General features: G+C 43.3%; 1 protein-coding gene across 2 annotated transcripts in view; it reads left to right on the forward strand.

Annotated features, from left to right (window-relative positions):
• The window catches only part of HDLBP (high density lipoprotein binding protein), a 67887-nt gene that overhangs the window by 14231 nt on the left and 38091 nt on the right, over positions 1-15565 (forward strand). The window lies entirely within an intron of this gene.

Consider the following 15565-nt stretch of genomic DNA (forward strand, 5'->3'; position numbering starts at 1 on the left):
ATTTGTCATTTCCTTGAGGGTGTAGATGAACTTGGAGAGAACAGATATCTTTGGATATGTCTTGTGGACTGGGACTTGGTATCATTTCCATGGTTTGGACCAGGAGACAGAGGGAGAGAGTTTTGTTTTGCTGACTTACTGAACTTTCCTTCAGTGTACCTAATGTTTCATATAATAGAGGGGTCTTCTAGATAGATGGTGATCTGCAAACAGTGGCATTTGTCTCTGCTTACTCATGTCTCCTCAGGTTGCATGTTTAACACTCTTTGACAATAGACATCTTTGCTCTTTTGTTACTTATTTCAAATAGGATAATTTTAGCTTTTCACTAAATATGATATATTTTACTTCTGGGCAATATTTTTATAGCCAATTCTGTCTATTACTGATGTTAAATTCCATAGGAAGCAAAGAATAGATGCTGAATTTCATCAGTCTTTTGGGCATTGTTTTAAATGGCCATTCATTGTTTATGTGTGTATGTGTATTTGTCCTCCTTTGAACTATAAATGTGCGATGCATACACTTCCTAACGTTGACTCCTTGCTGCATCCTTATAACAGACCCTACTTAGTCGTGATGTCTTCTTCCCTAAGGTTAGTGCAGATTTATTGGGCTGGTTTTAAATTTTTAGATGTTTGTAAACTGCTTTGTATTTGATATCTTTACTCATTGTTTCGGGGAAGCAGACAATGTGTGATTTTCCTCTGGGAGCCACCCTTTTCCACGATGTATTTTGGATGAAATGGCCGAGGTGCATGGGTAGACCCTGATTGGCTGTGGCAATAGTCATATCCCATCCCCTTGGCCCCCTGACTGCTGTTACTGGTCCCCTAATGGGCTCAGAACCCAGTTATTGCCAGTGAGATATAAAAATAATTTGTGGGGCCTCATGGGGCAAAGAAGCTGTGACTTCTTGCCGTCTACCAGAAGATAGAATTACTGCTATTGGGCCACTGTTCTTATTGTAAAACCCAGCAAGAATAATACTGTATCATTGTGAGCTTGTGTTGTGTGTTTTCCTTTTCTTTGTCAGACTAGAAAGAGTTCATTGTTCTTTACTTACTTTTTCAGATTTGCTTGACCGATCCATCTGTTTTTTGTTTTTTGTTTTCTATTTCAGCAATTCTTACGTTTCTTGTTTTGATTTTTCTCTTTCCATCGTAACTTGAATGCTTAGCTCATTTATCTTCATTCTTCCTGATAATGAAATTTACAAGTTTGATTCACCCTCTTAGTGTGGCTTTGGCAGCATCCTGTAGGCCTTGAAAAGTAATGCTCTTTGATCTTTTTCTTTTTTAAGCCTTTTTGTTAGGAAAACTTTCAAACATACCCCAGAGGAGAGAATACTGATAGCTCATATACCTATCACCTGGCTTTAATCATTGCCAGTATTTGCATTTTTGTTTTATCTTTCCCTGACCCACCTCCCCCCCCCCAATACTCTATTTTGAATTTGAGTATTGTAAAGCAAATCTCAAATTTCATGTCACTTGTGAATACTTTATCATGTATCTTTAGTTAGTGAAGGATTTAAAGCAATCCTACCTTAGAAAATTAACTATACTTTGTTAATGTCATCCAATATCTATTGTGTTCAATTTTCTCCAGATGTCACAAAATATGTTTTTATACTTGTTCTGTTTTAATCAAAATGTAAAGAAAGTCTCCACACTGCCTTTGGTTGATGCCTCTTAAGTTTCTTTTAAAATCTATAGCAATTTATTTTCCTCTTTTTAAAAACAATGCCCTTGATTTATGAAAGCAATAGGGGCCCCTGTGCTGTGGTATTTACCACATTCTGGATTTGGTTGATTGTATTGTTGTTATGGCATGTGGCATGTTTCTCTGGTCCCCATATTTCCTGTAAACTAGTAGCTAGGTATAGATGCTTAATTGGTTTCAGGTGTTTATTTTTTAATTTTTTTTTTTTAAAAAGATTTTATGGGGGAAGGGGAACAGGACTTTATTGGGGAACAGTGTGTACTTCCAGGCCTTTTTTCCAAGTCAAGTTGTCCTTTCAATCTTAGTTGTGGAGGGTGCCATTCAGCTTCAAGTTGTTGTCCTTTCAGTCTTAGTTTTGGAGGGTGCCGTTCAGCTTCAAGTTGTTGTCCTTTCAATCTCAGTTGTGGAGGGCACAGCTCAGCTCCAGGTCCAGTTGCCGTTTTCTAGTTGCAGGGGGCGCTGCCCACTATCCCTTGCGGGAGTCGAACCAGCAACCTTGTGGTTGAGAGAATGCGCTCAAACCAACTGAGCCATCCGGGAGCTCAGCGGCAGGTCAGCTCAAGGTGCCGTGTTCAATCTTAGTTGCAGGGGGCAGAGCCCACCCTCCCTTGTGGGACTCGAGGAATTGAACTGGCAACTTTGTGGTTGAGAGCCCACTGGCCCATGTGGGAATCGAACCGGCAGCCTTCGGAGTTAAGAGCATAAGAGCACGGAGCTCTAACCGCCTGAGCCACCAGGCCAGCCCTATTTTTTAATTATTTTTTGCAGGGGTGGGAGGTAGAGGAGGTGTCAAGAATAAATCATAGAGCGCTTGTGTACTTCGAATGGCGTTACACCTGGAGGCATACTGTCTGGCTGTCTTTCTTGATTGATGAGTGTGTACAGTGTCAGCAGGCTGATTCTGTCCCTTATAAATTTTTTTTATCAACCAGTTACCAATGGATTTAATAGCCACTTTGCTTGTACAGTGGTACCTTGGTTTTTGAACATAATCCGTTCCGGAAAACCGTTTGAGTTCTGAAACATTCGAAAACCGAGGTACTGTTTCCCCATAGAAAGTAATGTAAAATGGAGTAAACCGTTCCAGACCTTTAAAATCAACCCCTAAAACTGCAAATTTAGCATGAATTTTTCTATCTAATGATACCATAGATCCATAAAATTTACAGCATTCATAAACCGAAATGTTCGTCAGTGGAAACGTTTGAAAACCGAGCTACCACTGTATCCATTGTTTCAATGGTGTATTAGTTTCCTAATTACAAATTTGCTATAACAAATTACACAAACATGGCAGAAATCTGTCTCACCGGGGTGAAGTCAGTGTGGGGGCCTCCTGGAGGCTCTAGGGGAGGACCCATTGCTTGACTTTTCCAGCTTCTTGAATTCACCTGCATTCCTTGTGGCACCTTCCTCCATCTTTAAAGCGTGTGATTTTAAGGACACGTATGATTACGTTGAGGTCATACCTGTATAACCCAAGACAATCTCCCCATCAGCGCTCTTACCTTAATTTGTCTGAAACATCCACGGGTTCTAGGGCGAAGGACCAGGATATCTGTGGGGGCCATGACTTAGCCTACAATGGCAATTGCAAAAGGAAGATTTTTCTAGTTCTATTTTTACATTTATCGGCATTCTTACACAGGCGTACCTTGTTTTATTGTGTTTCTTTTTATGGTGCTTTCCAGGTGTTGGGTTTTTTTTAACCAGCTGAAGGCAAGACGCTCCACTAGCAAAGGACTACGACTCGCTTTATTGCAGCACTTTCTGTATTGCGGTCTGGAACCGAAGCCACAATGTCTCTGAGGTGTGCCTGTATAAAGAAGGCTCCCCTTATCAATTCTGGTAACCCTGAAATACAGTTCCTACTGGAGGGAAAGGAGAAATAAATGATTTCTTTCCTTTAGCAGTGTTTAGAGTGCATTGGGACGACCAACTTCCAAAGTGACAGTGCATTTTTGTGGCTCCACCAGGCCCAGTATTATAAATTTGTGTATTTGTACGTAATTGTGTTTCAACCCATTGAAGTCATTTTTTGATGCTCAAATTGTTACCCTAAGTTGGTTTCTATGTCTTTGGACATGACCCCTTAGTCTGTGAGTGCTTCCTTGATTTTTGCCACAGCAGGACACTTGTCGTTACCTGCTCCAGACCTGGGCTCAGCTGTTTTTCTAAGGAGCCCTGGTTCCGTTTAGTGGGGAGTGGTGTTGGGGTGCCAGCGTGTGTTAGAGCTGCTCACTACTGCTGTCTGCTTCTCCTGGCAGACAGGCAGGCCTAGGAAACCATCACGAGTATAGGTACTTCCAATTGAAATGAAAATTTACATGGTTTTTACTTAAATGGTGTCATATGGGCACTCTGCTCCCGCTCCCCGCACCAGAACGCAGGACATGGTGAGGCCAAAAAGGAACAATGGAGCCATAGATAGGGGAGCCATACCACTATATTCTCGCTGGCAGCTGGCTGAGACACAAAAGCAAACATCTGCCAGTACCCCAACGAGGGGTCTTCCTGCACCCCCAGTCTTGCTGGCAGCCGGGCGAGACACAGGAAGTAGGATCAACATGATCCGCAATCCGCTTGCTAACCGCACTTCTTAGCCACAATCCGCCATCCACTTCTCTGCCAACCAACCAACTCCCTAGCGTAGCCACGGCAGTTATATTAGTGGTTACAGCTGACGGCCAACTAGTCACAGCTGACGGCCATCTACTACCACAGCCAGCACCTTTCCACGTGAGGCCAAGAGCCTGGAAACTGCTCTCTGGGGACTCTGTCCCCACAAATGGGTATCTTTTACTTGTGTTGAAAATCTTGGTTTATAAAGGATAGTAACTTGACTACCTAGTTACCTTATAACATACAATATTTTTACAATAACAATTCTCATATTATTAAGACATATCCCCCTTGGACTGTACTGTCAAATTATTGTATTTTAAAGTTACATTTTTTCAAATGCTTATGCTAACGGTGTGACATTATTAGATTCACTTCAGTTATTTTAGTAAACTTTATTGAAGTGTGATAAACACAGAGAAGAATGCAAATCCTAAATGTATACGGTTCAGTGAATTTTCACTAACTGAACACACCCATATAACCAGCATCAAAAAAAAAGCAGGACATACTTTACTTTTAGAGTTTGTTCTCTGATTTCTATGGTTTTAAAAGTAAAGGTATAGATCATGGTATATTCAGAAGGGTTGGCCTTCCACCCCTGTCTGTCTGCCCTTCTCCCACTGTTTCTTTTTGAAAATCTAAGCAGGCAGACACACATCTGTGTTTCTGGCTCTTTCTTCAGCGTAGGGTGGTGTGCTCCGCGTGTGTGGGGCTCCTTCACTGTCCACACGAGCCGTGTTCCCTGGGGACCACACCCAGCACTGTGTGTTCTGTTCTGTCACCTCCGTGTGCCAGTGCTGCTTGTTGCTCTTTGTCAGCTTTTTCTCCTCTCTGTTGCTGCTGTTGCTTTTCTACAATCCTTTCTTCACACAGCAGCCGGAGTTCACCCCAAGTTGGTGTTTTGTGTCCTCAGCAGCTTCCCCGAGGCTGGCGCCACCATGCTGTCCAGCCCCTTCACGTCTGCCCTCGGCGCGCGTCTTTCTCTCCGTTCCTCTTTGCGTGGCACTGGTTTTCTATCATTGGGCTAGTGTTTGTTTCCGCCCTGCTGGCTTTCTTTCTCGACATGAAGTGTCTGCAGCCCTGCTCCCAGATGCTCGTCCTGCATGGCAGCCTGCTCTGAGGCAGGACCTCTGTTGTCTGACTTGGGAAGCAGTAAAACACCTCCACTTTGGTCTGCACATGGTGCTTGTATTATTAGGGCACCGTGATGTTGAATTTGTTCTTTGGAGGACAGCTGTATTAAGGGCATCCGGAAGTCCTTAAATCCAAAAGTGAGGTTTATTCCAAGAGTAGACTCAGAAAGACAGTACTGGAAGAGACGCTGGAGTCCCACCTCCTCGTTTGACAAACCAGGAGACAGGCCAAGTGGAGAGGAGTGACGAGCCTAGAGCCTAGTGTCACCACCCAGGTGGCAGCGTGCTTTAAGTGACTACTGTGGCTTAACGCCCTGGAGAGTAGAGAATCCAAAGACTTGTTTTTTCCTGATGTTTGGTTCTTCTTTTGTAGAAAAGCGTTACATTTGTAGGACTGGTTCTAATTCCTAAGTATTTCCACCCATGGCTTTAGCTAGCTTTGTATCCATAGCAAAGTTTTTTATAAACATGAGCTAAGCTCATTCTAGCTCATGGAACTTTTCTATGTAAATTGTAGGAAGAAAAATACCTTCAAGGATAAATTGTTGCCTTAGGCCAACCGTGGAATTCTTTTACTTCTTATAGTTTAATGGGATTTATAGTTGGAAGATTGAAAGTATTTTTTAGTTGGAGGGCTCAGGGGGAGTCGCCAGAGCCCTCTTCTGCAGCCATTCCATCCCTGTCTTGGCCTTGCGGTGGGACCTGCTATGGCTCCAAGCCTGTGGCGAGCAATCGTGTGCACAGGAGCTGCTCTGAAACATAGTGCCGTGGCTTTCTGAGACATGAAGGGCCCAATGGTCATGCGGATGGATGCATGTCCGCCTGGAAGCACAGGTGGTTTCCTGAACGAAACCATCAAAGAATTGTAGAGATGGAGACCGTGAGAAGTCATGCAAGCTGGCTGTCTGCTCGGTGGGGAGCACGTCGCCGGTGGGAAGGGCTCTGCCTGGTCTTCAGGAGGAAGTCCAAGTGCCGAGAGCTGTGCTGTCTCGCAGGGGCCTCTCCTCGTTCTGCGGTGAGCCATGTCTGCAGTCCTGCCCGCTCCTCACTGTCCCCAGATGTGCCCTGGCTGCTGGCCGGCACGCAGCCCTCGGCACTGCTCTCCACAGACTCACAGGCGGCTCTCAGATTTCCAGGGGTGCACGTGGTCACCTGTTCTGTAATCAGTGGTCCCTCACAAAGAAACTAACAACCAAAAATCTCCCTTCAGACAACCTACTGGTAGCGCCGTCTCCTATCACTGGCGACAATTCTTGTGACTGCCCTTTTGCGGATTTGTGGTAGCCAGTGCTACTTCACGCCTTGCTTCCTCTCCAGAGGGAAGCATCTTTGTTGGAAAACGCAAGGAGGACCAGGGCTTTTCTCCTCCTGCAGTTGGTTAAGTTGTGAGCACTTAGCATAATCCCTCTACCTGTTAAAACACTATTTTTGGTAAGTGGTGTCTGAAGTAAATGCTGTCGTGCGACCTCCCACCTCACAGTCCAGCTGCTGCCTTTCCGAGTCGCTAAGTGCTGTACCCCTTTACCCCGTGGCTGCCTCTGCTTCTCTTCTGTTCTCAGCGGCTTGAGTGTCCTTCTAGAGACCCTTGTGCGTCCACAGCACGTCTCCAACACAACTGGTTACATGGCGGCAGAACACACAGCTGCCCTTGCTCCTTAGTTGATCGGGACATGGGGCATGTGGTCGTTCAGTCCCCCATCGCTTCACACAGGGCTGAGCTGCTGCGCTGACGCTCTGCTGACTGGGTTCTACACAGTGTCTTCTCCTGTAAGCCGAACTCCTCATGAGGTCGTCTAGGACTTGCAGCATCAGTGTCCTTTCAGTGGATCAAGAATTTAAGGCACTTAGGAAGCAGTTGGAATATTGGGTTCCTGGAGATTTTTATGTGTTTTTGTTGTTGTTGTTGTGTGGTTTCTTTACTTAAGTGACATAATTTTTTTTTAAAGCAACCTGCTCTTATTGAGAATTTCACTGTGCTGAAGTTAGTATTCACTGAAACATTTCTGTGGCTCGTATTTTCTTTATATTATTTTAAAATTATGTGCTTACCTGAGCAATCAACTGGCATAAGCAGATTTAGGAGCAAGCATACACCGTCACAGGGGCCTGCAGTGCAGGGTGCCCTGGGGGCAGTTGGTGGTGGGTCCCTGGGTTTGCTGGCAGAGGGAGGACGTGCTCATCCAACAGGTCATTTATGGAGGCAGTTATGGGACTTGGCGCCCCACCATCGTGCTTCCCCGGTCCTCTGCCAATAGCAACGACACAAACGCCCAGGCCTCTGCTCAGTCACTACTTACCTGTGGGCACGTACAGGAGTACCTCTGTGAGAAATTCTTAGAAGTAGGACTTGCTGGGTCAAAGAATATTGGTATTTTAAATTACAGCCTGTAATCAAATTGCTTTCCAAAGAGATCACATCAGTAATTATTCCAGCCACACCAGTTTTCCCACACCTTTTCTGACAGTCATCAAACTTTATTTTTGCCAAACTGAGAGGTGAAATGTAGAATCTCATGCGCTCTTCAACTTGACTTTTGTTTTGTACAAGTTAAATAAATGTTTCTTGGGTTTTTGCAAAGACGTTTATATCTTTTGCTCCCCCCACTTCCCCCATGTGTTGTTAGAATCCTTGGAAGAAATACTGTAAACTAAGCTTGGTCACTTCTTTCCCGGAAAATCTTTGAGACTGTGCTATGCCACACACCCTACCCGCTTGGGCTGAAAGAGGTATTTTCATCGCTGAGACAAGTACCCATTTTGCATTTTTCCTCTAATCTAAATTTATTCATTATAAACAAGAGGTTCATAATAAATGATTTGAGATTTGTTTTCTCTGACTGCTATATAAAGTTTATTAATAAGAAAAGCTTTTGTCACGTCACTTTCTGCTTTGGTTTGGGAAACCAAGTCTATATATTATAGCACCGCTGTTCAAATACCGTAGGAGCTACATTCATAATTTAAAACTTTCTAATACCCACCTTAAAATGTAAAAAGAAACAGGTGAAATTAAGTTGAATAATGTATTTTGTTTAACCCAATCCAAAATATTATCACTTCAACGTAATCAATATAAAATTATTACTAAAATGTTTTACATTGTGTTTTTTGGTTCTAAGTCTTCAAAATCCAGCGTGTATTTTAGACTTCCACGTATATCAATTTGAACTAGCCAGCATCTCAAGTGTGGACATGTCACCAGTACGCATCGGCCATCAGCTCAGCTCTGAAGAATAGTGTTTCATTTCTTTCTATGGAAACTCATAAGTTACTGTTTTGAACCCAGCATTTGTCCCATCTGCTTTTTAAAAACATTAAAGAGTGTATTTATGTGACACATGTTCTTGAATTAGGCTCTAAATACATTCTTCATTTACCTGTATAAAGATGCTGATTATCTCAGTATGCGTGAAGTTAGTGTCATAGCGTACTGGTGAGATGGACTCATTCGGGAACTAGACGCCAGTACCCGCCAGCAGTGAGATGCCTTCTGCAGAGCACATCCTCTGCCTTCGCCTTTTTAACAATTTACAAGGACCCCAGAATTCGCAGGTGGGGAGCGCGAAGTTGAGAGCTGAAACAGGTAGCCAAGATGTCGGGCAACATTCTGAGCTTGGAGTCCCGGCCGCGGGCTTGGTGTTTTTTACACGGCCTTTCTTCACTACAGATGCCGGTACCACCTTCGCTGGATCTTGGGTTAAGTTATGTATTTTCACATTTCAGAGAAATGCATGTACCTAATCAGAGTAACAGTGTCATTGAAGAAAATTCTGTTACCCATTCTGTGACTTCCTGACGAGAGTGAAACTGACAGAATCGGTGGCGAAAGAACAAAGCAGTGTAAAGGCGAAGTAGGACTACCGTTCTTTGTACCTCATCTGAACTTGGACTCCTTTATTTTAGAGAAACAAAGCTGCTGAGTTGAATGTACATATGGTGATAAATACTATCTCTGAGCCAAAGAAAGGAACCTGGTTTTGATGTGTGTTCAGTATTAGAACAAGGCATGTTGGGTTGACACTGCAGTTTATATCGCTAGCCTAGTATAAATAAGCTTAATTATAAAAGGAGTTAATTGGTATAGTTCAGCTATCAAGGGGGATGAACACCCTGTTCTTTGCCCTGTCCTGACCACCCCACTCAGTGTGGGAGAGCAGACTGGGCCAAGCCCTTAGCACCGCTTCCTATAGGAGCTCAGGGCTGTGGAGCAAGCGGGGACCTCAGAGATGGCCTCTGGCCTGCTCCTCCTGCAGACCCCATCGGCGTGGCCCCATGGCAGTGAGTCCTGTCAGGTGGTTGGTTAGAGCGAAGAGGACACGCGGCATAAATTCCACACTCAGTGTCTCTGTCCACGTTTGTCCGCGGGCCTGTCATGGGCAGCAGCGCTGTGCTTTTCCACGTTTCCCTTTCCTCACGTGGAGAGCTTCTTCCTAAGGTTTCTATCCAGAAGTTGGGTGGTTCTCCCTGGTGTTTGCATCTTAAGCCTTAATTCATAGGCCTCGTGAGTGGGGTGAAGGAAGGGTGTTTCCTCACCTGAGCGAGCAGTTTTCCCAGAGGCAGTGACTGTAGGCCATCATCCGGAAGGCCACCTCTGATGGCAGTGGCCTCTGTCAATCAGGCGGTGCGGCCCTCTCCGTGCTTGTCCCCTACCAGCACCATGCCGCCTGAGCTCCTGAGGCTGGAAAACCTGGGCCTTGGGGAAGCCCAGTTCTCCCCAGTTTGTTTTCTTCAGAGTTGTAGCGGCTGTTCATGGCCTTTGGTTTTTTTTATAAAATTTGTTGTATAAATATAAATTGCATATGGAAATAGTCTAAAAGTTATGTATATACATACTGTTTTACAATGCACTATTATAAAAATGTATATAGAAATAAAAATTGTGTAACATCTGGTTGTAAAATTCCACACTCGTGCATATGCACACCCCTTTTGGGATTTAAGTTGCATTTACATTGAAATGCAAATGAAATTGGGGAGAATGGTAGTCTTGATGATTGTCTTCCTCTGTAGGTGAATGTGGAATTTCTCCATTTAGATCTTTTCTGCATTTTACAGAGGTTTTTATGATTCTATAAATCCTGTTTTCTCATTGGCTTTATTTCTAATGGTTTGTTGCTGGTGTTGGACATAATTAATTCTGTGTACCAGTTTTTAATTGGTTCTGGTGGTGTGTTTGCACATTCTCTGGATCTCATGAACACTGGCAGTTTTGCCTTGTTTCCAAGCCTCTCGTACCTTTCTTTTCTTGCCTTACTGCCCTGGCTAGAACTTCTGCATACAACCCTCATTGGTTCCAGTGCATACAACCCTCGTTGGTCGCCCTGTGCAACCTGTGTTCTTCGCGGTCCCAGTGTGAATGCTGCTAATGAGGGCCCGTGGTAGGCAGGTCATCTCAGTAGGGAGGTGTCCTTGTAGCCCTAGTGTTTATTGGGAATGGGTAAAGCGTATCAGATTCTTTATTTGAATGGTTTGGATGAACAAATCATTCTTGCTCCAGTGCTAACACTGGTGAATTACTTTAATCTATTTTTCTAATAGTGTAACTAACCCTTTGCATTACTGGAATAAACGTGACTTTGTTATGGCATATTTGTTGTGGCATTTCTGGATCAGTTGGCTAGATTGTTAGTTAGGCTTTTGCTTTTCAGTATGTACCTAGATGAAATTCACACTTTCTTTTTTCCTGTTTTCCTTGTCTGGGAGGTATTAGAGTCTCCTGGCTTGGTAAGTGAGCTGGGCAGGTAATCTCTTGGGGCTTTCTTACAGAAGCATCTGGGTCTGCCTTTCTGTTGTGATTTTTATATTGTTTCTTCAAAGAGTGGAGAGGCTTGGTTACTTAAAGTTTACATTTCTAAGCAGAGTCAGTTTGGGTAACTTATTTTTCTAGAAATTGCCTATTTCACGTTTTCAAGTTTTTGATAATACGTACTTTCCTCAATAGAATTCTTGTATGATCTTTCAGTCTCTGTTGTAGCTGTAGTTTTTGACCCCCTTTGAATTCTTAATATTGCCTATTTATACTGGTTCTCTTTTATTTCATTGATCATTTTTGCCAGAGATCTAACAATTCTTTTTAAAGACTCAGCCATCGGTTGTGATTATTGTCCCTCGTATATGTCTTTTACTTCATTAATTTCTTATCTTAATTTCTTTCAACTGTCTTTAGGCTTTTTCTCTTGTTTTTCTACTTTTAGGAGAGGATGATTAGCCAATTAATTTTTACTTTTTCCTTTTCACTAATGTGATGGCTTAAGATTATAAATTTGTCTGTAAGTAACACTCGGACTTCATTCCATCAATTTGGATATATAAGTGCTTTATTCTAAATATTTTCTAGATTGTAAATATTTTCTAAATTTTTTCACATTTCTTCTTTGCCCCGTGAGCTATTAATATTTATGAGTAAGTTTTAATATTTCCAGGCTTCTTAAAATTTTAAGATGACTTGTAATTGATTGTGTTGTGGTCAGAGAATGTTATGATATTTTTTGCCATTTGTTGGTTGGTTGGTTGTTTTGCCTCGGCTCCTGTCCAATTTTTATAAAAGTTCCATGTATGCTTGAAAAGAACATGTCATTTTTAATCATTAGGCTAAGGATTACGTAAATCTAGTAAGGTAAGTTTATTAACTGCATGGGTTTAATTTTCTGTACATTTGCAATATCCAAAATCTGTTACCAAGAGTTGAGTCAGTCTTCCCCTGTAATTTTGGGTATATCCATTTCTAGTGAGGTTCGGTTTTTATCATATATTTTGTAGCTATGTTATTAGATACATAATCAGAGTTGATTGAATTTTTTATTCTTGACCTTTGTTCTTAATAATGCTTCTTATCCTACAGAATTTTATCTGAAAATACTAGAGCTAGCCCACTTTCTTTAGTTAGTATTTGCCTGGAGTACTGCTTCCATTTCTTTACTTTCAACTTCTGTGTCCGGCTCTTCGATAGCTTATTGTTGGGTTTTGTAACTGGCCAGTTCAGTGTGTTAACATTAGATAATGTTGCCACGTTTGGATTCATGTTTTCCATCCTTTTTGTGTTTTAAATTGGTGTTTAAATTGCTTGTTTTACTTCTATTGCTTCCTCTTTTGTTTTCTTTTTTCCTCTTTATTTAGTAATTAGTAATACAAAATAACGTGACCAGTAAGTATAATAATAACAGATGTTGTAGTGAATACCTCTGAACCTAACACCTTATCTAAGATAGAACATTGTCAGTAACTTAAATTTGAATGAGTTTCAGTTTTGGTTTGAAAGTTTAAAGCTGTTTGTTTTTACTAGATTATCTTTAAATTTTTGTCATTCATTTAACAAGGGCAAAAATGAATATTTTTAACCTCTCCCCAAATAATATACTGATTTTAAAATATTCCAACTTCAGTTTCTCCCCGCACCTTATATTTTATTGCTGCCTAGAATCTTAATTCTAACTTATATTTTAACTCTCTCCAGATTTTATTGTTATTTTTAGTATATGATCAATGCTTGTTTCACTTTAGTTACTGGTTTATCAGTATGTTTCTTGCAAGCTTCTGGCTTTCATTTTCTTCTTGCTGAAACATATCCTTTAGTAGTTATTTCGGCAGTTATACATTGATAGTAAGTAATTGCTGTATTTTGTTTCAATGTATATATTTCACTCTGGTTTTTAAATGAGGGAAAGAACTCCAAGTTGAGGGGTAGTTCCTTCAGTGTAATTTACAGGTGGTCTATTTCATTGTCTTCTGGTAGGTGGGCATTGTGCTGTTAGTGGTCTGCCCTCCTCTCATGGTGCTTCTCTGTAGGTAACCTGTCTTTTTTTCCCCAGCTGCTTTTCAGTTCTGCTCCTGTCTTTGGTGGTCTGAGGTCTCACTATAATGTGTTTTTGGTGTGGATTCCTTGCAATTATGCTGCTAGCCACCTGTCTCTTTTTGGGAGGGGCGGTGGGGGGGAATGTCATATCTTTACATTCTAGAAGTTTCTTCAGTAATTTTTCTCTGTTGTGTTTTCCTCTTTTGGAACTGCTATTAGACAGACATATGTTGAAATTCCTAATCCTCTTATCTGTGCTATTTAACCTCTTTCACTTGTTCCATCTCTTGATTTTTTTTTTAATGCCATCGTTATGTCTCTAATCACTGTTAAGATTTTTTTATAGTCTCAATCTGATAGTTCTGTCACCTGAAGTTCTTGAGTCTAATCCTGTTTCAGTCTTCTTAGTTTTTGAATTTTGGGCTTTTAACCTCTGCAGTGTGGGTAGCCTGTCCATGCATGTCCTTTGCAGCTTAGTGTGAGGCTCATTCCCTTCTGAGTGGGATTGCTTTCTGTTTTGTTAGTTTCTACGTTTAATCTAGAGGTTCTTGGACATACGGGGTTGTAGGAATTTGAGCCCTAAACCTTCATTGACTACTAGTCCATGGTTGCTGGTGCACGAAAGGTACCCCCACCTCCCAGCCATACTGATCCGAAAGCACCCTGTAGTCTGTCCATGCTAGTGAGCTTTGCTTCTTTTGTTTTTCTAGCACCTACCTACTGTTGAGGGTTAGTCCTTTCGGGGATCATGACTTTAAGTGGGGGTTGTTGGTGGTGGTTTGTTCTTACTTTTGACCTTGAGCAGGCCCAAAGCTTATCCCCTGCCCTCTTGAGGGCTGAAAACCCAAATGTCATAGACTGATGGGCACTGTTTGAGACAACCATAAGTGGTTTGCACATTATCTGGTGTGAGGATTGCTGGACCCAGATATCTCAGAACTTGCCTCTACAAACTATTAGTTTCACCGCACTGAAGTTTGCTGGGAAGAAAAGCTGGTGACAGTGCTCAGCACGGAAGCACCCTGGGGTGGTTTGTGGCACGAGCATAACATTTGATTCTATAATCTATTTTGTTGATTATACGTTCTTTAACCAAGTCTTTTTAAGGCCTCCTGTGTGTTAGGTACTGTGTGAGGTTCTGCCTGTGGCAGCTTCTAGCTTCATTGGAAGGTCTTTGACAGTGGACCCGCTGACTGTTCCCAGATCCCTCCCGTCTTCCTCCCGCCTCAGCCCCCCTCAGTAGTGCTGAGCCCTCAAAAACAAACCACATTTGTCTGAGTTGCTGGGTGGGTAGTCCAGCAGCAGTGAGAACACAGAAAGGGGTGCTGCAGAGTTCCTTACTGCTTAAAGAGGCTCTTCCCCATGTAAGGAGGTGCCCCGCCCAGGCCCTTCCCAGGGACCCAGGGCACTGCCTTGATGGTGAGGTCCTTGACTCCGAGGGGTGGGCTTCTCTCTGCCTCCCATGGTCTCTCCCACGGTGGCCCTGCCTGCTGTGCTCGCCTTCTCCCTGGCCTTCAGCTTGCCTGCTTGACACCCCACTTGCTGTCCAGTGGGCATCTCACACGGCACATCCCCAGCATGAACTCCTGCGTTTTTACATCACTCTTACTGATGACTTAGGCTTCCTTCAGCCCTCTCCTCCCCGAGGGCTGCCTGAACCTCCACACCACTCCTGACTTCCTGTCATGCCTGTGTCCAGTTAATCATGAACTCCTTGGTGCTACCTTCCAAGTCTGGCCACGTAGTTCATCTGCCATTGCCAACCACGATGGAAAGCCATTGTCATCTTTAGACTGAACAAGTGTGGTAGCCTCCCCCCCCACCCCCTATGCTCTGACAGCGTTCCACTGAGAGGACACCTGGCCGAGCCTTCTGCTCCTGGAAGCTCCCACCAGCTTCCCATGATCCTGAGCGATGCCTGAAGGATGACTACAGGCTGTGCTGGTCAGGCCCTGGCTTGTCTGAGTGACCTCTGCTCCCACCAGGCCGGTGCGCCCTGTGCCTCGCTCTGTGTGGGACGGTGCAGTCCCAGTAGCCATGCTACGCGCTCATCCTCCTGCGTGACTGCTCCCAGGCCCCTGGTCCCCGCTGCAAACAGAGGTGTCTACAGCCTTCTCTAGACCGTACCCCTGATAAAGAGAAAAGAGACGGCAGTTATCACTTCCTGCGTGATGAATGCAGACCTGACTGTTCTCTCACCCACTAGGGTAGAAGTCCCCTGAGGGTGCAGATTCTGTTCTGTTCACTCTTGTGCGTCTAGGGCAGGGCACGTAGTAGGCACACCCATTCT

The sequence above is a fragment of the Rhinolophus ferrumequinum genome, chromosome 8 (assembly GCF_004115265.2).
Source record: "Rhinolophus ferrumequinum isolate MPI-CBG mRhiFer1 chromosome 8, mRhiFer1_v1.p, whole genome shotgun sequence".
Classification (NCBI taxonomy): Eukaryota; Metazoa; Chordata; class Mammalia; order Chiroptera; family Rhinolophidae; genus Rhinolophus; species Rhinolophus ferrumequinum.